Source organism: Amblyomma mixtum, chromosome 3 (assembly GCF_055824585.1).
Source record: "Amblyomma mixtum isolate Tamu chromosome 3, ASM5582458v1, whole genome shotgun sequence".
Lineage (NCBI taxonomy): Eukaryota > Metazoa > Arthropoda > Arachnida > Ixodida > Ixodidae > Amblyomma > Amblyomma mixtum.
The window spans coordinates 193,404,721-193,429,972 of NC_143014.1; the positions used below are offsets into that span (position 1 = coordinate 193,404,721).

Below are 25,252 nucleotides of genomic sequence, written 5' to 3' on the forward strand. Positions count from 1 at the left end.
GAACAACGCAGGATAAGCGCTGATTTTTCTATGTGCCCATCATCATATGCGTTTTTTCCTCCGCCATGAATGCAAACCAACAAGCCCAGCTAAAAATTCTATTACAGTAATGATGATTTAAAAGGAGGAGAAGGTTTCCGAAACCAGCTCAGATTTACTCTCCTCCTCACGTAATGCACCAGGGGGGCTGTGAACCGCAGCTCTACATGAAACAGCATAACGGTTGAAACCAGCTACCGGTGAGCAGCGGCCGAGCTACGCGGCGCATGTTTGGCGACCTGCGGCTGCAGGGAATACAAGACTGCGCGCGGGGATCGCCCGCAGTGAACAAGCGGGGCCCAACCGAGTGGAGTGCACGCTGCAGGCACACGCCAAAGGGGAGGAGCTCCCGAAATAACCGTTTGTTGAAACCGAGGAAGCGGGACCTGAAAATAGGAGCCCATGCCAGCGGGCCCAGCTCCGAGTGAGCGCTCGGCAGAAGCCGCTCAGGGAAGCCCGGCGGTGCCCGCGCGGGAAAGATGCTGCTCCCGGGGTGCTGGGCCCCGCGCTCCGCGTAGACGCGCGGCGCTCCTGCAGTATCGTACGCAGCGCGACATCGAGGCCTTCCCGTGGCAGCTACGAAAGGTGAGCGGGCAGGCCGCTCGGATCTTGCCTCGTCGAGAGGACCTGCCACCAACCACGCACATCAGTGCTATAATCGAAACAAGTGGACGCAGCGACCGGACAACGTCCCGAGACACGACTTCGAACAGCACGAACGTCAGTGGCGCAGAGTGTCAGCGGTGGAGACCTACCCTCGACGCAAGGTCGGCTGAACTTCTTGTGTCTGTTCTGCGTATACCCGGCCGCAGCCTGGTCCAGGAGGAGGAAGTGGTGCGAGCGTCAGCGGAAGATACGCCGCTACGGAGACTGCAGGCTCCATCTGCAACTGCCATTGCATGCAAGTCGCCAGCGTATCGGACTGACCTGATTTTCAGAGCTGCACGCGATAAGGAGCGTGTCTTGGAAGTGCGTTACTGCATTCACTGCGGTTTTGACTTTTATTTAGACTCCGGTTAAACAAGCTTGTGCAAACAGGTCGAACGCAAAGAAGTGCTGTGAACGTGAAAAGTAAGAAACCCATTCGTGACAAGCCTGAACACCACGTCGTATGTGACCAGAGCGACTTTATTACAGCCGCCTATTCGCCTCGTTTGCAAGAGCTTGTGTGGACATTAATCACTTTAACTCCTGAACACGACGTGAAGAGCAAGGGGGATTGCTGTGGGAGATCGAACATATTACTCCTTTTAGACACTTTCTGGGAAGGGAAAACAAACGCGAACAAGGTTACAAAGTCAGTGTGTTCCCCCTGCTGCTTCCTTGGTGAAGACCGCCAAACATCAGTGCAAACGCTCATAGAACGAGAATTGAAGAATGACAAGCAGCAACTGGTGCCCTTGGATACCTCCCCTTTTCAGTAAGTTCAGGCGTGTGCATGTTTAAGGTGGATGTCCGTGGTACGCATGTCGCCACAGCCACTTTATTCCGTTTTCATGAGAAGAAGTGGTTGCTAGAAGCAAAAAGCTAGCCAGGGAGGATATTTTGGAGACCTAGACTTCAAGCTATGACTTCGGTGCAACATAAAGATTTCCTGTTTAACCTTGAAATCTAAGCCTTTGGGTATTGTATTATATAGACATTTCATATATTACAGGAAGTAAACTTACTCGAGCAAGGGAACGTCCGGAAACGACCAGTAATGATTTACTAAGTTAGAAATAGGGCTGCGGCGTAGATTAGTATGTTCATTTATGTCATTAAGGCCTTACTACCTTTCATTTGCGAAAATGCTGCAAAACAAGTGCTAGTTTCACTCTGCATTTGCCCGGTTAATGCAGCGTGAAGCTAGCTCTTTCTCTCTATAGCTGCAAGCGTATAACCAGCAAATTTTGCATGGTTAAAACAATGCGAAGCACCACAGTTCGTTATGAATTAGAAAAGGCTGGAGGTTTACTTCTGTAAATATATAGTTTTCTCTCCGGAGCCATGCCAGCGAACATTGCAGAAGTTCTGGCACAGAATTTAACTCACTATCAAATTAAAGCTGTCAAGGCGCAAGCATAATGTTTTCCGATGGTAGAAATTGTGTGTACTGATGGTCAGAAAGAAAACAGACTGCCACACTAGAGCGTTTGTGTTGGATAAAAGATACAGACTGAATGAAAATTTGAAAAAAAAATTTATAGATACTGTAATAATTCTCAGATGACCACTATCACACATATGCTACATAAAGAAATGTTCTTGTTTACATGCACGATAGCAATGATTCTATACGTATGCATATTTCGGTATAGAGACTGCTTATGCTCAAAAGGTCACAGTTTCGATAAAGTTATGTTATTTATAGTTGGCTTTTGTTTTACCTGCATGCTCAAGCGCGTCTTTCGAATGAAATAATAAAGTTGCGATGTCGACAACAGACTTGCGCACATAGACGCCGAGGCGAATGAACAAACTCAAGCACCCTTCCATTTCATGGCCCTCAAGATAGAGAGAAAGAAAAAGCAACAACAATAGTCCCGCAAAAAATAGCTGCGTAAGGACGACGGTAAGAGCTGTAATTTGAGGTAATGACATACACGATTTGCAACAAAAGGGGCGTGCCACCATCGACCGCGATTTGCGCGCAATGCCATTTCTTTCTCGTGGTCTGACAAAAGGCCCTCTCTTTGCGATGAAGAACTGTACACGAAGAAAGGAAAGGATAACAGGAACCGCTCCCGGATCAGTACCCGGCTGCGCTCTTTCCGAACGCCCGTCTGCATCGGTCGTTGTGTCGCAAGAGGCGCGTTTCTCCCGGGAGTTCGTATGTCACGCCAGCCCGAGAAGGTGCCGACGTGTGGACGCCGAGGAAGCGAACAGATCCGCCAGCGCAACGGCGCGCCCCTATCGCGCAGTTGCTGGCCGCCGGCCGAAGGGTGGTTGCAAGGGGGCGTGTCGGAAGCGCCGTGTCCTTGGCGGCCGAGGGCTCGCCCCTCGGCCAACGCCCGAGGTCACGGCCGCAGCCGTGCGTGGAGACACGCCGTCTTGCGGGCGCAGCCTGTCTCGCGCCCTGGGGCGACCGCCGTCAGCACGGCGTAACACTGTACGCCCTCTCAGGCGCCCTTCCTGTGCGCACCCCGTGCGTTGCATCCTTCGTATCCTTTTCATGCAGAGGAGCATTCTGGGGCTTGCAGTCCGCGTTGCAATCCGCTTTTGCGCCAGCACTGCAGAACTCACCGGGACAACGATTCACTAACTTGGATAACAATAGGATCACCTTTGTCTTTGTAAGCGCGCACTGTACAGACGGCCGTGCAGGTAGGAGAATAGGCTATCCATGTCATCCAGGTGATCTTGGAAGAGTAGGGACAGGTAGCAGACGAAAAAGAGCAAGATAGGTGGTGATGATGCTGCTGATGATGATGATGTGACTATTCCCTTTGCATCGGGTGGGCGAGTTTTCCGCCCTAGTCGACAGAATGCAGTGCCATCTATCGGCAAGCGGTGGGACTGAATTTCTGCACCAGTTGAACCCAACGTTTCTCGTGTGTGCCTACTTGTTCCTATCTCGGAATAAATTTTACGTGAGAAGACCGTCTTTGACGTTTAGTGGCCTCAGGCCCAGTCGCCAAAGCCGATCATATGTCTTTTTGTTTTGGTGAAGCGACAGTTGGGAGAGACTTTCTTCTGGGGAAACGTTGGTGGCGGCCTAGTCTGTCGTAAGCTAAAATTTCTGTGTTCGCCCGCTGTACAGTGAGAACGCTTCCCCCACAGGTCTGGGCCATTAATGTGAGGCTTTGTCAAGAACGCGCCATATGTTGCAGCGTTATCCTTGTGCACATGCGTGAAGAAGGTGGAGGCGTGCCCAGATTTCCCAGACATTACTTGACATCAAAACTAACGCCGTCTGACGGCCGCCAATGGCGAACACTGCGTAAATCAAAAGGAATGTTTTGATTTGTGATTGAGAGAAAACTAAAGTGTTCGGCGACGTGATGCGCGAAGATGTACGTATTGATGGCCTACTCTTCCTGTGCGCTGCAGAATCTGATAGGCATAATGTTTCCTGCGCTTCCACGAAATAGTTCTGACGAGCATAGGAAATCAATGGGGCGTTCGAAACATTCCAAATTCCCGCGGTATTTTCTGATGTTCAGTGCCATTCAGTACACAGTGGCAGCAGCGCAAACTAGAAGCGTTTGCCTAGATTTACGGGGTTTGGGGGAGCGCTGGGTTTGTAGGTCTGTTTTTTTTTTTTTTTGCAGCAGCAGCAGCAGCAGCAACTGCATCATTGCGACCTTGCTCGGGTACCATGCGTTTTCTGCGGCATGTTCGTCGCATATTTCACACTCTGAGCAAGGTTCGCATACTCTGACGGACAGTTGTGGAAAACTACATGAACTTGATCCATTCGTATTGGTTAAGACGTATGGTGCGCATCTGCTAGCTCACACGATTTCCTGACCAATTTGGCGGAGCACATTTTTTCGTTTACTTTAATGGAGTAGTTGCAGCACTCAAGGGGTTTTTACAAAGTGAGGCACATTGCGTGGTCGCCAAAACGTACTACAAGGCACTACCAGAAGCCCTCCATCTAAGATTTTTCTTCTCTGCAGTCAGTGAAAGCGAGCACCGAAAATTTTTCGGCAGGCTATCCTGCAAACATCACCGCGCAGTCCGTGATAGGTCTATTTCGTGTGGGAATTGCTGGCAATTTAACCCCAGACCAACTGGCGCAGGAGGCACGTTGTCAGCTGACAACCTTCCCAAAAGTTGTGGTTTATCAGAACACCTGATAACACATCGCTTCTTTTAGCCCCGAGCGTCAACAAGCCCCCCCCCAAGTAATTTGTGCCCGGCCAAGATTGACCGCAGTCGTCCTCAAATAAAGGGCCTCATTCCGCGCCACTTCCAGACGTTTTTGACGTACGACATCAGCGGAATGCTGTTTTTTGCTTTGTTCACTTCACCGTCTTTCTGCGGTCTTGCCGAACGTTGGAGAAGAATGACGGCCATAATTAGCCCCTCATTGAGTTCGTGATCGCCATCACATACTCACTTGAATAACAGAGCACTTTGGGCTCGTTCCTGCGACACGACGTGAAAATATTTAGCCCACCACAAGACGAACAGCGACGAGGACATGTCACGTCATACCACGAAGCCTAAACAGTCACGTTAATCAGCTATATTTCTAGTACATAGAACTTCTGCACGTGTTCCTCGTTAGAGCTCGTGTGTCTTTCTTCGCCGTCCTCACCTTGCGGTCCGTCATAAATAGTTTGCTCACTTGAAGATATGTGCAATCACACACTCTAAACTCGAATAGACCGACAATGGAGTAAAAATACAGTAAGCTGTCATCTTGCACACGCCCTTTTTAAAGGGTGTGTGCTAGAGGACAAATTCCTTTTTACTCCTTACTGCTTAGAGTGTAGCGACTGTGTTCCTTCAGAACTCGGGCACGTGATCGATGGGCAGCAGCCGCGCCGAAGGAGAAGTGTACTACTTTTTGTAGAAGCCTCCGCTCGTACGAATAATAAAAAGAGTTGTAAGCAGAAACTCTAGCCGTCGCCAGCGCGTTTTCCCAACCGTTAAGAAGTTTTCAAGCTGCTGCATGCTGAAGGCCGCACTTGGGTAGAATAGTATGCCTCGTTTGGAGCGCTTCTTACAAATAGCATTGCGACGATTCCTCGACAGCGGGCTTCTATACGTTCCTGACTATTACGTTCATCGGATGTCTAGAAATATTTCGCCACAAGATCACTGCTTCCAAGCGAACTCTGCGTCACATCTCGCGTGTCATAGCAATAGGCGCACCGCTCACGCCTCACGCAAACTTGGAATCACCAGCAATTATGCGTGCGATAATATGGCGCGCTTTTAAAGTTTGCAGCCACAAAAAAAAAAAAAACTACAGATCTCAAAGACAGTGAAAAAAAAAAAATCGCTAACGCGGTTATTCCCACTTTAAGCCATCGGTATATGTGGTCCGTTGGCTGCCAATAAAAACTGGCCGACGTTTCGCCTTCTTCTGAGGCCACGACGGGTGCATCGCTACCGCCCGCGCTTGAAAACGGTCAGCGCAGGGTCTGACTAGAGATTTTCATTGGTCAGCAGTGAATGTGAGAGTTGTTGATTACGGCATACTACTGGAATGACGGCGTGAATGGCGATGCTATTTGCCCCGAACGAAGTTCATTGTGTAAATGAGTCGTAAAACAAAAAACTTTCAACCTTGTATACATTTTCGTCCGTTTGTTTTTTTGTTAGCCTTTCTATACGCAGTAAGAAACCGCCGAATATAGAAGGGTTTTAACACATGGTTTTGAAGTTCATTTGATGAAAACGAAATTTCCGCTCTTTTCGCCGAAATTCCAGATTTCGCCTCGGTGGCTCAGTGGTTAACGCGCTCGGCCACTCAGCCGGAGTTCCCGGGTTAGAACCCGGCCGCGGCGGCCGCATTTCGATGGACGCGAAAGGCAAAAAGGCGCCCATCTGCTGTGCTATGTCAGCGCACGTTAAAGATCCCCAGGTGGTCGAAATTATTCCGGAGTCCTCCCATCCCTTACGGCTAGGTTCGGGTGCCCACCTAGATGTGAGTCAATTACTGCGCCATTTCCTTTCCTCAAAAACCAATTTTCCAATTTTTTTTTAACTTCCGGGACTTGCCTAACGGCTTAAAGAGTCACACCCACAGCTTGTGCGCACAGTTCGTGCTTCGTGTTCCACGCATTCTTTCTGATGGCGCAAATAATAACTGAAGGATTCGGCCATGGTCATGTTTACGTTTTGTTGGCGCGTAAGCCTGTTGCGCAAAACACCGCGTATTTTTCCCGCCCTCATGTTTTTCCGGGCATTGGGCGTTTACGGGCTCCAGTTTAGCGCCCTCTCCCCCGCCGCGAAGGCAGTCTGTGGGCGATCCATTCGGTCGTGCCTTTCGGGACATGCCTCCCCCTTGGCGTCCCGCGCCTCTGCTGCCCGTATACGCGCCAAGGGGCTCGGCGGCGCGGCTCTGACGAAACAGTGCGCAACGCAACGGTTTCCGCAGCGCGGCGGGATGCACCAAGGTCTTCTCCTTGGGGCGGCGGCGTGGTCGCCTGGCTGCCCCCGGGCAACACGGCGTGGAAAACCGAAAGACTGCCGTTGTAGACGTCGACGAAGACGTCAACGGGTGTCGCGCGTTGCTGTTCGCCGGCTCGCTCGGCGTGTCGTAACTCGCGTAGCGTATGCAAGCGCAAGCTCTTCTCGCGTGAGGCCACAAACGACGCGGCCTTGGGGAGAACGCGCGATCTGTGCTGCAGGTGTGGGGCATCTCTTGGACGAGAGAGGGACACAGCGCCGCCCGATCGCCGGACTGCGTCCCATGTCGCTCGTGTGACCGTTGACGCGCTTCGGTGAGCTCGCAGCATAGGAGTTTTTTCCAGCCATTGCAGAGATCGTTATCGGTAATTACTGCGCGGATGCGGAATATCGCCCGGCAGGAAAACGCACAAACGAGGCGGAGGGAAAAAAAATGGAGCTTCGAGTACAACGGAAGCAGCCGGTGTGCCGCGCGAGTAACGAAGACGGGGAAACGTGTCACTTGCTGTAGCTGGCTACCATTATGCAAGCACTCCTTCCAGTTAAACGAAGTTTCGAACAATGGAGCAACATGGGCCGCTCTATCTCAGGCTCGTTTTGGCATATAGCCTTCTTTACTCGCTTCTTTGTTGTGGCGCATCGGCAGTCGATTTCCGTTGACGAACGGCCAGGCCTTGGTTTCGGTTCCGGGAAGCCATTCCGGCCGGTTGCAACAGACGCTGAGCTACGAAGGCATAGCAAGTAGAAGTCAGCAGATGATATACCTAACTGCGGAAATAATCAGCTATATACCTCAAGAATCATCTGCGTGTGCAATAAAAATATGCGACATGCCCATAGTTACTAACGTAAAAAAATAATTTGCGGTCTAGTCCGTGCCATGCCTAGACTATCCCACTGCAGTAATGCATGCGTACTTCGTCGTATTTTGTTGCCATGCATAGACACAAAGCGTTGTCAGTAAACAAACTCTTACGCACCCGTTTCTTTTCGCCTGTCTTTCGTGCCGTCGCCAAGGCTGGCACCAAGTGATCGGCGTCAACATGAAGCGGAACATCTTCCAGCGGTAAAGTTTCCTCCTTCACCAGGTGTCCAAGGGAGTCAGTGATGGTCCAGCTGCACTCCATGCTGAAGACGCCACTGTATGGGTTCTTCGTCGAATTCTGCTTTCTTTGCCGCTCTTTGCGAAGGCGATCGTGCTGTCGCTTCGTTGCGTTTGTGTCCTGGCTGCGTTTCTTGTTTCTCAGCGCCGCTTCTATGCCATGAAGGCGATGTTGTATAGTTACGGAGTTCATGGCTCTCGGTGTCGCCTCATCTAAGAAGCAGCCGTCACGTCATACTTTAGCCAGACGTGTGCGACGTTCGTACACAGCCGCCATCGTCGCTTCGGTACTACGCGCGACTTTCATCACAATCTGGCGGTCTCCAAAGTCCCTGATCCTACCCATGCCAAATGGGAGGCCATGCTGTCCAGCTCTGACACGTACGAGCAGATCCAGCTGGTGAACCGGGCACACTCGGCAGCTAAAGCCGCAGGAGCACTGCTTGCTTTCCTGTTCATTATGCACGCTATGGAGTCACCTTGCCTGGTCTTTTCTCCATGCCTCTTCTCCATCTTCGCGGCAGCTTCTGCTGCTTACGTTTTCTTTTTCCTCTTGAGGCCCCCTCCTCACATTCTCGCTACCACGCTGACAAAGTCCTCCCTTCAAGTCCCTCCCCTTCTCAAGTCCCGGATTTGATTACGCGGACACACTTGCGTCCGTTGGGTCTCCTCGCCAATAACGGCTATCACCGCAAAATAAATTTTAGTGACTAAGGGTACGTGAAAAGTCCCACCACAGGGCCTCTAAATAGTTTCAACTAAAGCTCCTCACCAACCGGAACACCCTTCTGGTTAACATCCCTGCCTTCCTTCTTGCTGTTGTGGTCTGGTTTCTTTTTATCTGGTAAACCGAAAGCAATAGAACACGCAAGCGCTTTACGCTTCGCCCTTTGCGGTGAGACAACTCACAGTAATCAACCCATGTGTTGGTTGATTCTCGGCAGCGTTTACGGGAGCCGCTTGGTTAGCTCGCTGACTGATACTACTCGGAAGCTGTTAAACCTTCATTCATGTGCGCGTCAGTCTGCGCGATTAATGCCAAAGACTGATAACAACGAATGTGGCGGGCTGTACAAGAGAAATACTGATGAAAAGTTTTGTAATTTCCTTACATGTGATAGAATCACGCTCTATTTCATGTTTCTGCTGTTTGACAAAAGTTCGTAATAATGAAATGAGCCCAGAGGCGTGTGGACATAATCGAAAATTTTCATTTAGATCACCGAACTGCCACTGTGCATGTTTCTGTAGACAATCATTTGCGGCAATGCAACTTAAGTTAGAATCTTGCAAAGTACATCAGCTTCTACGTCTTGATTTAGTTTGCGGAATTAATCCTGTATTTCTCGCCTAAACAGATTATGTACAGGTGCGGATAGAACTAAACGGAGCATGATATTGTCCGTTTAGCCCTGTTGGGAGGCATGACATGTTCAGACTGCTAGTGCGGTCGTTTGTGCTGTTTCTCGCTGACACACAATATTTATTGGTTTATGGAAGGACAGGCATTATTGCACTCAAAACAAAATACCGTACTTGGTGTACTTATGCCCGCAACCGTACATCCAGAAAAACATGGGCGAGAACAGCTTACTTCTCAGTTGTACAGCACGAACTGCATCTTTCGCTTTTTCATCAAAACACATGCTGCGGTCAGCAACTGGTGTGTAGACCGCAGGAGCCAGGAGCAGAACCTGTCTATTGCTTCCCATCTTTTACTAACGTTATAAATGTGCATGATCGCCACTCGTCGTTTTAATCTTAGAAACTAATCGCTGCATCCAACGTGGTTTTTCAGTCACACAGTTCGCCATGATCAGTATCATCCGGGCTATCGCAACAAAAAGCAGTAGTTTGTGGTATTTTAATGGGCTAGGAGGGACGCCGTAGTGGAGGGTTCCGAAATAATTTAGACCGCCTGGTGTTCTTTAACGTGCGTTGAGACTGCCTCCATCGAAATGGAGCCGCCGTGGCCTGGGTTCGGTCCCGAGAACTTGAGATCAGCAGCTATAAGCGCCAAAGCCTTAAAGCTACCGCGGCTGTGCACTGTAGGAGAGGCGTAGCACATTCTAGGACGCCTCATACGTGGTACCCGCACTCGTGTATTGACCAGGTTCTTTGGCTGCTGGACGGAACGCCGCCTTCCCCCTTCTACTTTTTGCCTGTTCAGCGTGCAGCCTTCCCAGCTGCTTTCGAGGTTCATACCCAACAATTCTGAACAAATTCTGAAGCATTTTTGAACAGGAAAAAGTTTATGAACGCCATTTTTTTTCATATATTGCAAGATTTAACTATAAGAATCAATATCTCCACAGATCTCCTATCGGCAGGCTTGCATTTATTTTCTATTAACGTTTTTGGTGTCGTCAAAAGCGTTCCCCATTGGTTTTCTACGGCAGTCTTAACTGCTCGGTGCGAGCGATAGAAAAACTTTAAAAGTATAATTTTGCTACACATCAGAAGAATGGACTATTATCTTCAATATTTCCATAACGGCGCCATTCGATTTTCCAAAATTCAAAATACCTGTCCAAGAATATTGGACATGTGAAGAACTGCCGCCATCAGCCGCTTCTCTTCCAGCTGAACAACGCGCTGTTGGCGCTGGCGTCTCAAAGCGCAAAACTAACGGCTGAAAGATGAAGGCGATGAGGAATTAAAGTGCTAGCTCGAGAGATAATCAGTTTCAGCACATAGCTCGTGAGGCTGGCGTGACAGCCGAGTGCTCTTTGGCGCATTCCAATCGGCAATCCGGAGCATATCTCCGAATCCGTTAAGGAGCTAGATACAGTCGCGGTCCAATCAGAACTGACCATCTGAATCCAAATCCCATATGTACTAAACACTCTGTTTGGTTTCTCTGGGTAAAAAAACTTGCTCCGCATCGCCGATTGGAATACGTCGTAAGGCATAGGGAAGCGAAGCTGATCTGTTTACGCAGTCGATGGTTCGGATCCCGCTCGGCGCTGAGATTTTTTCCTGCTGGACACCATTCAGAGAGAAATGTTCGGAAGTGTTGGGATAAGTTCGGCTTCATTTCTGGTTTCATGTTCGACCTGCCGAAAATTGGAGCTAAATGTGCTTCATGATGAAGTGTATTTCATTTTCAGAACTTACACTAAGCAGCAGTCAGCCGTTAAGCACACTCACGAATCATACAGGACCTGTAACCAGAGGAGACGTCAGTGGTATTACTAAATGCCGCGTGTTTCAGGGGAGCCCGTTATTAATTCTTAAAAATAGGATTTTTCAGATAAAGAGAGGCAATTTGCGGCATAGCAATGGCAGTGCTGGCGAACGCCAGAAAGCAGGAGAATCATGTTGGCTAGTAAAATTATTAACTAAATTCTAGTAGTTCACTTTCTAAATATTATGAGATAAGCAGCGCTTGCAGACGACAAAAGCGAAGTAGGAAGCGGCACACACAACTGCGCTCTAGCAGCGAAGTAGCGAGAAACGGTGAGCACCGGAGCGCGGGCAGGGCAGAAAATGTCACGTGGTACATGGACGAAGTAACTGGCGAATGCGTCAGTGCAAGTGGCTAAGACGTCGCCACGACGTAATGAGGCACCGGACGTTTTATGGCTCCGTGTCACTGCAACAACAAAAGAAAAATGGCATCCGCTGAGTAAAGCCTGACAGATTACCAATTGGGCGTTTATTTCCTGGCTATTCTAATGCTGAACCCGCCATGGTGGATCACTTGCTTCGATGCGGCTACTGAGCACGAGCTCTTAGGTTTGATTGGGCCGCGATGGTCGCATTTCGATGGAGATGAGACAACTGCCAACGTGCTGAGGTTTTTAAGGAGCACGTTAAGTAACCCCAGGTGTTCGAGATTAATTCGGAGCTCTCGACTACGTTCTGCCTCGAAGCCCAGAGTAAACTTCGGCAAGCAAAAATTCAGGTACTATTATTGCAATATTGATTTTTATTTTTTATTTGTTTAACCATCGAGAAAGCGTGGTCAAAAATTAGCTTAACAGGACCACGTACTTTAGCAACAGGCGAAAAAAGTTCATCTAAATGTCAGTCACAGAGTAGAAGCCATTCTTCTCCCCGTTTGCAGCAGATCTGCGTGCGACACTGTTTCTGCCTCCCTGACCGCTTGACAAGAGCAACCCTACGCCGCCGATAGGTCGAGGGTACCGCCATTTGCAGGGTTCCTCAGTGGTGTCCACTGAAGGCTTCAGAACACCGAGGCACACCAGTTGGTGTCATCGAGTCACGGTCACAGAAATTTTGAAGTCACCTTTCAGCAATCGCTAAACGTGATAACAAGAATAATCCCTCTTATCACGACTTGGCAACGAAGCACCGATGGCAACAAAGACAATAGGTTCGTGGCAGTGTTCCTCATGTGATCACGACATATGAACTAGCCCAACGATCCACTAAGAATTTCCATTGTTGCTAGGCGCGTACCTGGCCTTATGTCGCAGAAAGCTGCAACCTCTGCGGTTTTAGCAATAGGCGCCCTTCGTTATTCCGTGTGACTCAGGTCGACTATACGCTATAGTATACGGCCGAGTAGTGTACATGTGCTCTGCCGTTGATGGCCTAACGTCACAGAGGGCAAGAAATTATTGGTCCATTTATTTGCCTTACACGCTTTAAGCAGCCGCCCCTTTGTCACACGGATTGCTGTTCCTCCAAGAAAGCTGAGATACGGTATCAGTTTCCTAGGGTCAGCGATAGCCGCGGCGTTACTTGCTTAGCCCTCCAACGACATCTCGATTGAAAGGGGCACTCTTGCCTCGTTATTAGAATACAATATCGTTTCACTTGAAACGTACAGGAAGTGTGCGGCCTATCGGCTCGCGTGAGCGATAGCCATTCCTAGTGCAGCAACTGTCCCTCACGGAAGCTTTCGATCCATGATCTGGCGTCCCTTCCACCTTGTCCCTTCTTGGAAGAAGGGATGCCAATTCATAGCACATTCCTAGTGGCTGCTATTTTATCGCGATTTTTACGGCATGTAGAAGGTGACGAAACAAAAAAAATGAAAAAAAAAATACGAATGCTTTCCGGAAACTGGTGATGTTTCATTGTATCCCCCTGTGCCACTATTGCTCACTTCAGCGTTGCCTGCAGTCCCGGTCCCTTGATACCCTTCGAAGCAAAGCGGTGGTGGGCAGTAATTACCAGTTCTCGGCAGTTCTGCTATGACGTCGGTCTCGTGGCAGTGCGGACTCACGATAGGGCAGAAAATGGTCATCCTGTCAGGAGTAAGTGTTTCTGCTGCAGGAGAAGACACCATTGGCGTTGGCCTCTCGGCGTGCTAACAGACGCGTCTTCTATCGAGCATGAGTAGCGGGCGAGTCAAAAGCATTCCGCATAGCATTCGTAAAGACGAGGCTTCCGGTTTGCAACGTGGTGGCTGCTTCGTTTTTCGAAACGAGGCATCCTTTCGGCGATAAACTGACGCGACAACATGGGGAGGAGCCCAGTCGGCTGTACACGCGGCGCTTTCACAACGACGCTGACTCTCGCGAGACCTGATTCACGCACGTGAACCAACGGGGCCCAACTTGAATCAACCCGGTGACCAACATCACCATCATGGCGCAGCACCATATTTAGCTGAGTCACCAGTGATATATTCTGCGAGGGAAAAGGTTGCGCGCGAAAAAGAGGTTGCGCGCCAGCCAACAACACAAGATCGCGCGGTGCCGCTCACCCCTACGGCCGTTCGCGCGGTGCAGCCCCAAGGCAACCGCGCGAGCGCGCGTTTGAGCGGAGGCGGCGTCCCGTTGGCTCCATTCCAGCCGCTCGCACGCAGCGTCAACACTGCCTCAGCGTGCGCTCGCCGTGAACCGGATCTGGGCGAAAAGAACCGGCCGATTCATGCTTTCTAGCGCTCCTCCGGCCGATTCATGAAAAGCTATCCGCGAGGGGGCGTGGCATGTCGCGCGATGAGCGAGCCCTCCGCCGAGCGGCGAACGTCTCCTCGGAGGCGCGCGCCCACCGGTCAGCTGATGGACCGCAACAGACGCAGCTTGGTTGCAAGCTCTGGTGGTGCAGGACAAAAGCTACGCAACCTCTTAGTGGCATTCAAGCGCACAAAGAAAATCTGTGAACAGCAGTCAAAATCGTCCGCGGTGTCAGTAAATTGCCTATGACTTCCGGCTTTCCCACTGAAACCACAGCATTACACGTTACACGTTGTATGTCGTTAAGTGTTCCAAACAAGCAACACGATACTTGTTCTCCGCGTGGTCGCTGAAATGGTGACCAAAGAGACCACGAAGAATTGCCAACTCATTGTATACGTCACAGGACCACCTGCTCAGTAGTTAGATTTCTGTCACGTGCACAGGAGGCGTGGCGTCGGCCAGAAAGATTGGTGTGGGTGAAACAGATTACCCTCGCTGGTTATCCATTTCACCACCACCGTACCGTTTGCAGCGACGGCCGCTCTCGTTTGCAGCTCGCAGTCGTCTTTGAGGCGGCCGCAAAACGCACGTTTCCGCTGCGTTTTTCCGCTCCTCCGAGAAAGGAGTCGCTAAAAATACGAAGGCCGCAGCCTTGGGTGCAAAACGGCCCTGCTAAACACCGCCACTGGGTCTCCCTCTGTGCGCGCACGCATGTGACTGCAGGGAAGCCACTGCGAGTGCGGAGTAATGAGTTCTTAGTGACTGCTGGGTCATTCCTGGCATGGCACAACGTATTTGAAGGTTTCCTTTTTGCAAGCTTGATGACCGCAATGCGAACTAACTATCCAGAGGAAAATACCTAATGAATCGTCTCTTGCCTAATGAATCACATATTATATAAGTTTTTTTAACAATACAAATGCAATGACCCGCACTGGGCGACGTCAGAGAGCGGTTATTGGGGGCACATGACTTCTTTATCACCAATATTTATTGGCGTTAATATCAGGCTTAGAAAAGAAGAGGTGCGCGCCAGAAGGAGGAACACTTTATAATCAAACTACTCTGGACATAGCCTGGGTATTAGCATGGAGTGGTGGCCTGCCTAGAGTATCTTTTTGTTAATATATTCAGTATGTATGAGAAACACAGATAAGAACCAGGAACTCTAAATTTTCCTGCAGCCTATTTTTATGCAGTTTAAATCGTGGTTTTGACACCGACAGAAGCGGCTGTATTTCGATGGAAACGAAATACAAAAACGCCCGCGAGCTGTGCGGTGTCACCGCACGTTAAAGAACCCCGGGTGGTCTAAATTAATCCGGAGACCTCCACTGCGGTGTCTCTCATAGCTCATGTGTCACTTCGGGACGTTAAACCCTACAAATGACATTCTTCGCCTTTTAATACCGCACATCAGCTCTCCAAGTTGAAGTCGTTTCAAGCTTGGAATCACAGGAGGAAGGAACTGTAATAACGGGGATGCCACAAGGACACGTGCGGTTAAGGCCGATTCACACGACGGACCGTTCGCCCGCGGCCCGCGCACTACGTGTGCATACGTCAGCACTTTGAGAGGCGCGCTGGATGCATGGATGGATGGCGGCCGACAGCGCGCCCCTCAAAGTGCTGACGTATGCACACGTAGTGCGCGGGCCGCGGGCGAACGGTCCGTCGTGTGAATCGGCCTTTAAGGAAGCAGAGAGAGATAAATAATGCTCGTCATGAAAGCATCCGATAAAAAGTTTCACAGTGATGCTGGGGTCTTCTTGTGCTGCCTGCGAGGCTAAATTCCACTCTTCAAAAATGTAAAACTAGGTTACACAGTTTAGGGCTCCAAGGTGGGTGATGCTAGTGCACGAGCAGATGTGTTTACGGCGTGACTGTCTGGCGGCACGCGTCCAAGTCCGCCTCCAAGCATGGGAAGCGGTGCCATCTGCATCAATGGCTGCGGCCACGGAAGTGACCACGTCGAGACTAGCGGTGCGACTCACACTCGCCGGTGGGGCGCATTTGCCACACCGGCGAGTGATGGGGAAGCTGGAACGCGCCTAGTTCACGAACACCGGCACCATTGGGGAGAAGGCCGAGGGCAAGGGGTTCGACTCGCAGGCAGAATCACTTGGAGGTAAAGACGGCGGCACTGTCGAAGATTCCAGTGCTCCCTATCGAGTTCGGTGTGGGTGCTACCGAGTGGCCTAAAACCCTTGCTTGCTAGCCTGTGGGTGCGCTCTTTTAGGCCGATTCACACGACGGACCGTTCGCCCGCGGCCCGCGCACTACGTGTGCATGCGTCAGCACTTTGAGAGGCGCGCTGGATGCATGGATGGATGGCGGCCGACAGCGCGCCCCTCAATGTGCTGACGCGTGCACACGTAGTGCGCGGGCCGCGGGCGAATCGGCCTTTTCGAGAGCGTCCCATGGGGCCGAGGTACCCACCGTACCTTGAAGGGGCACCGTATGTCAAGTGAATGGCAGTGCGGACCCATTGGATGCGGTCGACCGCCGAACGCTTGCGCGGAAGTCCGAAAACGACTAATAGGGCTTCGGCGCAGTCCGCGAATATGTGTACGTGACAGCATGTAATCGTGTTCGTGCTCCCAGGGTAGTACGTGCCAGAAAATAGCCGGGTTCTCCTGGGTTCGCTCGCCCGAGTAGTGCAGCTGGCTCACGGCCCTAGAAGGTCACCCATAGACGGTCCGTGGCGCCCTTCATGGGCGGACGTGCTGTGTTAGTCAGCGCGAGCAAACCAGCGTACCAGTGCAGCTCCTGTTTCCGGGTACATGGCAGGGAAGGCCCTTGATAGCCCTCAGACCTCGCCGGTATAGGGCCTCCAATTGCTGTTATTGGCATCTGGTCGCCGGCGCCACAGCCGGGCAGAGAAGCGCCGCCATGCTTTGGTATTGCGACGGATCATGTATAGCAGCCGTTGCCACGAGGGCTTGAGCTGGTTGGGCGACTCTATAGGGCTCTTCCCATTTCTAGAATGGGCACGGCCGGGGTGAACATTCAGCGCCCGCTCAAGTCCTATCTGCCTTTTTTGTTGTATTCGCAGCCAGGTGAATCCGTTTCCTCGATAAAAAGCTTGCCATTGGATTTTATTGAGACCGCTTAGATAAAGACATAATGCAGAAAGGACAGCTGGAGTGCGCATCAAAATTCGGGTATCAGCGGGAAACTTGCTCTATTTCAAGAAACGGCGCATTCGAGTGAGACCTCAATCCACACCTAAGCTCCTTCAAACTACAGCCGCCTACTAGCGGCATACTTTAGCTGCTTTCGACTTCCTGTTTTCCTCTGAGGCTTAAAGCGATTTGCGTTTAATCGAGGTCGGGCGTGTCGCTTTCGACGTCGCATTCAAATCCCAGTGAGAGAGGGAAATCTTTGCCTCCACTAAACATTATGAGCGACCACGAACGGCCGAAATAAACATAGGCAGGTGCAGCGAGTACAGGAAAGGTGCTCCAAACGTTGTCCCCCGGGGTGGCCGTCCGGCTCTCATTTGCATTCCGCACGCTCCAAACGACAGAAACAACCCGCCAGGAAGACTGCCAACGTCGCCACACCGTGCGCCCAGCCTTCGGCGCACGGCGTTATCGCTGAGAAGGCGTGCGGGGATCCGTACGTGCACCCCAAGGAATTCATATCGACGTAGCAACGTTTCATGCGCTTTCCTGCCATTTTCTCCCGATACCAATGGCAGACAGCATGCACCAAGCTGGTGAATAGCGGAGGCGCCCTTTCCTGTATATACGTAAATCACTGCGACTGCGAAGTCTCAGGATTCCCGCCGTCTCTCTGAGCACGTAGAAACCCGGCGCGAGGGGCACTCTTCCTTTGGCACGCTACGTTAGCGTTTCCGTCTTATCGTAACCAGCGTCCGCCTACCTGCTTGCGTCTTGCTCCCAGATGCGCGTAATGCGGCAGCCGCCAAACCAGCAGTGAGGCAACCTATCTTGCGTCGCCCGCCTTCCGTGACGCACTGTTCCTTGACCAGGCACGTGCTGGCGGTGTGCTTCTGAGGGAACGGAAAGATTTTCAAGAACCTGTTTGTGCACGTTTTCTTAAAGTGCAGAGTCCGCGCTTAAATTTTTAGCCAAAGGTTTTTAATTTCTTCTTTTTTTGCAATTTCTTAATTCGCAAAATTATTTTTGCGGAGGCATTTGGGTTAGAAGTTAAACTGTGCATGGGAATGGCAGCAACTCGCAATATCCATCACGCCTTCACTATGACGGGCGCTGCTCTCATCGCCTGATATTGTGGGCAGGCTTGCAGAGGTCAGCGTGGCACCTCGGTACAGGGCGGATACAGCCATTTTGTACAGGGCGGATACAGCCACTTCTCAATCTCCCCCAATCCGCTGCGTTCATGCCGGTGCTCACTTTTATGGAGAGCACCAGCTGCCGCCATTTGTCTCACCTGTAAGGAAGGGACGGCGTGTTCCTTTGATATAGTTTCTGCAAAAGCTAACGCATTTGCTGGGCGGTCGCTGCGTTCGCATTTGATGTTCCTGCGCCAGACCGCCGCCTTATTAATTTTATCAACAATTCAAGAGCCGGCTACACCGTGACAGATGACATAGTCGCATTAAGGAACTGGAGATGGCAACGCAACGACCCCGCCAACCCGCAGTCGCCGCCAGCAGTGAAGTGCTATGCGTGCGGCTGTTAAAGGGGCTGCGAAACACTGCCTGGGGGAATACCGGCTATACTTCAGGTGGGTTCTTTATGTCACACAGATGCTGACTTAAAAAGAATTACAGGAATCGATGCACAGGAACGGGAGTTATTCAGTGAAGAAATTTCAAAATACAAGCAAACAAAACGCTGCCCTCAACTCGATTTTGGCGGAGCTTCCTACTCCTATTTCGCTCTCCCAATGACGGCACCTGGCGCAATCAATCAAAACAGCCAGCTAGAGCACGTCGCGGAAGTTTGTACTCCATGGTTGCCTGCTCTCTGTGAGACTGTCAGCGTTGTTTCCATGCCAGAGCGCCCCTGGTGGTGTATTTTTATTTTACTTGCTTTGCACGGCTTTTATCTAAGACAAACAAATTGTTTTTGTTGATCAAATATAAAACGCAGACAGGTGACAAAACGTGTATCTATTTATTCACACAATTTGCAGTATATTTACTGTTTGTCCGGTCATCAAGCTCGCGCCAGGGGATGTCATATCCGCTGCTAAAAACCCGCCACTGTGTGGCGACACCATCAGAGCCATGAAGTTGTTTTTGGGAGGACATTAAAATATTAAAAAACGGAATGTACGCGGTATTACCGACGCTAATAGCCCCATTATAACTCACTGTATGCAATCAACAGGCAAAACAGTTAACTAAGATTGTGTTTCTGGGCCCCTTTAAGTGAACCCAAACTTGCGTTACCTCGCGCGGGAGTTCGAGGGGCTTCAGACAATGCGGTACAAGCGTTGCCCCACAGCAGTGACGTCTCATGAGAACTGGATTCGGCCGCCATCTGCGGCGAAAGAGGCAGCTCTCTATGGAGCTTCTCTTGTGAGGCTTCCATGGTGAATCATACCTAGCCCCGCCCTACCTTCCTTACCCCCCATTGGCCTCAAGCCAACCTCCTTTTCAATAAATTCATCTCATTCTCTCTCTTCGCACTTAGCCCGTCGCTTCTTGCACACGCGTAGGATTCACTCCCGGTCCGGGGACGACATACTGAAAGCCACCGTGCACCTGTCTACACAACTTTATAAGCGGCAGTCTAGGGGCAATCAAGTGTTCACTCAAGCTGTTCAGCGGTGGTGAGTAGGACAGTATTGGCGGATATATGTACCGTCTGTTGTAAAAGTTTACAATCTACCACGCCGTTCATTTCAGTCGCTCGATGGGCTGTAAAGTTTTCCAACAGACGGTATACCTGTCAGAAGTGGACCCGTTTGCGCTTAGCGGAAGGCGCTGGCTGCGACGCTCCATCATCAGCCGTCGAATGAAGGAATGAATAAAACTTTATTGGCTTTTCGGAACTGCGTTGGTGGTAGTCCTCAGTCCAGGATCCCAGTGGCTTGGGCTGCCTGTCGGGCTCTGGTGAGCAGCTCGCACTGCTCAGAAATACCCGTGTGGGCCAGGTCCGCCTCCCAATCCGCTTGGCTGAGTGTTCTAGTATTATGATTCTCTAATTGTTCTCTGCAGCTCCATATTATGTGAATGATGTCAGATACTTCTCCGCATGCGGTTCATGTGTTGTCTTTATATCTTTTGGACCCGATTTTATGGAACATTGCTAGGTTTGAGAAGGTCCTAGTCTGTATATTACTCAACTCTACTGTCTCCTGTCTGCTGAGTTCCTCGTATGGTTCCGCGTATCTTTTTCTTCGCGGTTTGAAGGTAGCTCCCCGTACGTGAGAGGGGTTGACGGCTCTGGGGAAGTGGGTCCAAGTGCCCGGAGAGGCTGTCGAGGGACCAATCACGTGAACATCCCTGCACGCCTCTCAGGCTACCTTCATCGTCTTCGGATGTGGCGCGCTCAGCCGTGATCGCGTGCACGCGTGTTCACGGCTTACCGAAGGTCATCGCAGTTGGGGTTTTCGCTGTAAAATCTGGCTTCCAAACAGAGCAAGAACCGGAACTACCAGAAAAAAAATGCCGTCTGTCTGGTTGCTGAAAGGAGATGATAACATGGGATGCTTTGCAGGAGCAGCGTTGCAGATTACCGGATGGGTCACGTATGCTGCTAGCCGCGGTCGGTAAGCCCCTATGAACTGGTGAAGCACCACTCAATCCCAAAACACATGCGGTCTCTGTTAATAGTCGTAACGAATGTCCAGACACTGACACGAATCCATACAGCCGTAGGAATGTCAGTGCAGTCTATTTTTTCTTCTGTCCGGCATTGTCTTAGCTGCGTTTCATGCTGGTAGCTCTGTGTGCCAAGTTTTCCGCAGGAATTTTTTCAAAGCGGCACATGTCGCGTTCCCAACCATCTGTTTTGTACATTCCATCCCTCCTTTTTCTTCATGTCGTTGTTTCTTAGATAGCGGTGTGGTTGCCTTCAGTAAAAACAGCTCATTCTCTGCTCTCCGACCACACATCTTGTAGGATTTTCCAGTTGATGAAAAGCGATTCGTCCGCATGTCTTCTTTGCTGCACGAGAGGAAAATATCCTACAAGGACGCACTTCACCTCGCTACTGGTTATGGGATGGCGCAACTTCCCAAAGCTGACAGAGAGAGCAGGATAAATTCACCCAACAGAGCTGTTGTGTTAAATATTTGACAAATCGATCCAGCGGAACCTCTCTTTACCGAAATAATCTGGCCTGCGCTGTTAATCGCTCTATGCTGGGAAATAAAAGACCCACAGGCACGAATAAAACCCTGAAACATGGGCTCCGCCATGTGACTGAGTACATAGTGCGTGGCGCTAGACCGCCAGCATTTCAGTGAGAACAGTGAGAACAATTCTTCGCAGTGCTTTCCTGTATGCGATGCATTAGTATTGATCATCAAATGCGGCGTATTTACAGATAAATTAAATAATTAAGCTTATGGTGGCAGCATCAGCCGGCGCGTCAGACAGCCCCAGATATCCGATTGGATGATGCTTACGTACGTTGTATTAATTCATATCGTTACTATCAAAACATTAGCGTCAGTGAATCCGCTTATGCGTGCTACGCATTGAACGCAGGATACGGTAGCGCTTATCTTATTGCCGCCAGCTCAGCGCCCATGAACACTGTCTTCCAAAACTTTCTGGGCCACGTCGTGCGTGACTTAATGGGTCGTGGCTCAGTGCAGTGGAACAATCCCCGTGAGGAAGGCTAGTCCGTCACTCGACAGGGCGCGAACGCGCTTTTAAGTACTGTACTACATGGCACGGCGGTTGCGATAAGCTGCCTACTTTACAGCAAGAGAGAGCTTTGATGTACCGTACCTGCACTGTTCAGCTTAATTCCTGCTTTTGGAACGCTTATCTCTTCGCCCTACAGAGCAGGGGAAGGACATGAGCAGAAAAGCGCGTTCGTCGTATACGCGGTTCCGCTGTGGCTTTCGCAGATTATTCTGTCGGCAGAACCGCACACCTGGGAGGCAGTGCAAGGCACTCGATTGGGTGTTCAGTGATTGCATAAACTTGCTCTTTATCGCCCCGAAGCGCATTGCTTACCGGGCCACCATGCCATCCGAGAGCGCGCACCGGCACGCGCTGGCACGTTGCAAGTTATAGCAACGGCAATGTTATAGCAACGGCAATCAGCAGCTGCGTTCAGTACGAACACGCTATCAGCGCTTTTTTTGTCTCCGGGTGGCCGTCGACGCGTGAATGTACCATCAATGACTACCCAAAGCGAGAGCAGGAAAACGTTGTCCCCAAAAGAAGGACACAAAAGCAGCTGGAGAATAAATGCATGCATGGCCCAATAACATTTCCATGCAGTGGTCTTCACGCCATCAAATGAAAATCGAGCGCACTAATATTCAGTCTGCCTCAAGTAAGAACTCTTGTTTTGCTTCTTCCATTTTGAACTGCCTTGTTCGCGTTTCATTCGACGCTCAGCTACCGGGACCGGTCGCTCCGGTCAAGTGCAACAAAAATTACCAGGAACTTTAGCGGCTAAAGTGGTGAAAGGCGAAAGCCTGAGTGCTGCATTCTGCTACGCGATTGTTCACTGCACATTTTGTTGGTGCATTAATTAACTGCCAATTAATGACGCTTAAGCTTCGCCTTTAGGAGTTTAACGCGACAGCGTGTTGTAGCGCTGCCAGGGAGTCCACGGAACGCCACCACCCGTTCGGCGCGATGCGCAGCCCTTTGAACGCAACTCTTTCTGAGGAAAGGAAATGGGGCTGTAATTCTCTGTCATCTCGGTGGACACCCGAACCACACCGTACAGGAACAACAGCAAGTTCGTCTAGGTGGGGTTGACAGGAAGGGCGGAAGTGTGAGTGAAAGAAAAAAGAGGGGCCGTAATGAAGGAAATGAAAATTGTATTGGAGGAAAGGAAATTACGCATTAACTGTCTCGCATCTGTCAGATAGCACTAGTCGAAAATTGTATTTGAGGTAAGGAAGTTGCGCAGTAACTGTCTCACATATTTCGGTGGACACCCGTCAAAATTCGCGCGCGGTGACGTCACGACAATTTGGACCAATCCGAAACGCGGACAAATACGCCTTGCTCGTGGGTAAATTGGTTTTTGAGGAAAGGAAATGTATATGTCTCTCATATCTCGGTGGACACCAAAACCTCGCCGTAACGGGAAGGGAGGAAGATGGGAGTGAACGAAGACACCGTATTCGCTAGACGCACCTTTGTTCATTCCGAACCATCGAGCTGGCATGGCGGAGTGGTAGCGTGCTCGACTCGCACTCAGGAGACCGGGGTTCGATTCCCAAGCTCGGCGAATTTCTTACTAGGTTTTATTTATTTATCTGGTCTGACTAGAAAGGTTAGACTAATTGGATAAGTAAGCAATTACCTAAACTCAGTCAATCTTACTTCGAGCATCACTATACGATCCCTTTAATTGGTTGCATGGTTAGTAGCCAAAGTACAATTGGCCCCGTTTGAAATTCGCGCACTGTGACGTCACGACCGTTTCGACCAATTGAAAAGCGTGACATTTCTGTCGACAGCTCCTGCTTACAACGATGAGGCATTAAAGGCTTCCGCCTAAAAAAACTACGCCTCAATACTTCATTTTCTGCAAACCTAAATTCTCCAGGCTGCCTTTGTACCCCTTCTTTAGTAGTAGCCAATTTCCTGCCTATTCATTTTGGGCAAATGGCTACATTTGTGAAAAATATGCAACCCAAGCGGTTAACATCAATACGGCTTGGAGTGCAGCAGGTTTTGCATCGAAAACGTTCCAAACCTCTCGAAGATTAACAAAGTGACTTGTTGGGCTATAGATGATAGTATTAGAGGAACTCTCGTCCTCACCCCTCCGGAGCTTAGGACTTCAATGGATGCTACAGAGCCCCACTATACAGAAAACCTCTTAAGCTGTATAATTTTGACAAAGGCTGTACATACATCAGCCAGAGACAGTGCTGATATATGAATGGATTCACAATGCCGAAATGGTTATTGGTACTGAGCCAGCGCCACTGCACTCTTATCTCCTATATTTGACATGGCAGCAATCGTTAGACAAATTGGTGCAGTATTCTTAAGGCCACGTTGAATAGCGCAAGCACACCTCACAAAGAAAGGTGTTTTATTTGTGTGTGTCCGCCTTCCCTCTTTATTCAGCACCTACTTAGCATATATTTTTTCTTTCATGCTTAATGCACTAAAGAATTTCTTCAAGTAGGAATTATGCAGGGAGTACCGTTCGAGCATCCAACGACAAAGCCTGATTATCCATAAAATAACAAGCGTACGCCTTACCGATTCTATCCACAGTACTCGAAAACCAGAAAGGTGGAAAGTTAAGTGCTGCACAACTAATATGGCCAGCAAACACTTTAATCTGCCACGAATGCTGAACGACTTGGAAAAGGCAGGTATGGACATACATATTTAACATGGTTTTTGGTTTTATTGGGGTTTATCGTCTCAAAGCAACTCAGGCTATGAGGGACGCCGTAGTGAAGGGCTCCAGAAATTTCAACCACCTGGGGTTCTTTAACGTGCAATTCACTTGTCTACGGAGGGCGGGTTGTTCATTGCGAACGGGAGTAATTATTCGTGGCTCAATACCTACAGCAGCCTGTGTGATAGTCAGTGTTCCGGTGAGAAAAATGTTTTTTCTTTTTCAGCAGTCCGATTTCGACATCGCTACATTCTTTTTAAATTCGAGGAATCGCACAGGAGCAGCAGCATGACAATCAATAAAATAAAAGGCCTCTGAAAAGACGATGACGCGTGCCGCACGATATACGCCCATTCTAAATGTTTCTATTGTTCTCAAATACCTTTTAATCTTCAACAGCCAGAATGTGGAAAAAGTAGCACACACTGACGTGGTGATCACGTCAATGTAATCAAAGCAACAGCATCTAATCAAAGCTACGTATACGGTGCTTTTGTCCATGATTGATCTCCGATATGTGCAGATTACTGTAGCAGGCTTAATTTTTTCTGTCCCCCTGCAAAGCGAGAAAATTTGGTCTCGCTTAGCTCAATGTCTGCAACTTCTGTGGGAACTGCCTTACCATCGCTTGTGACATCTGGGGCAGCAAGACACTGCTCAGC

General features: G+C 50.0%; 1 protein-coding gene across 3 annotated transcripts in view; it reads left to right on the forward strand.

Annotated features, from left to right (window-relative positions):
- The first annotated feature begins 489 nt into the window (after window positions 1–489).
- The window catches only part of raw (NDT-like domain-containing protein raw), a 255,811-nt gene continuing 231,048 nt past the window's right edge, over window positions 490–25,252 (forward strand). For all 3 annotated transcript variants that reach the window (XM_089582333.1, XM_089582330.1, XM_089582336.1), the window contains exon 1: window positions 490–1,459. The gene's annotated coding sequence lies outside the window, so the exon portion shown is untranslated. The remainder of the gene's footprint in view (window positions 1,460–25,252) is intronic.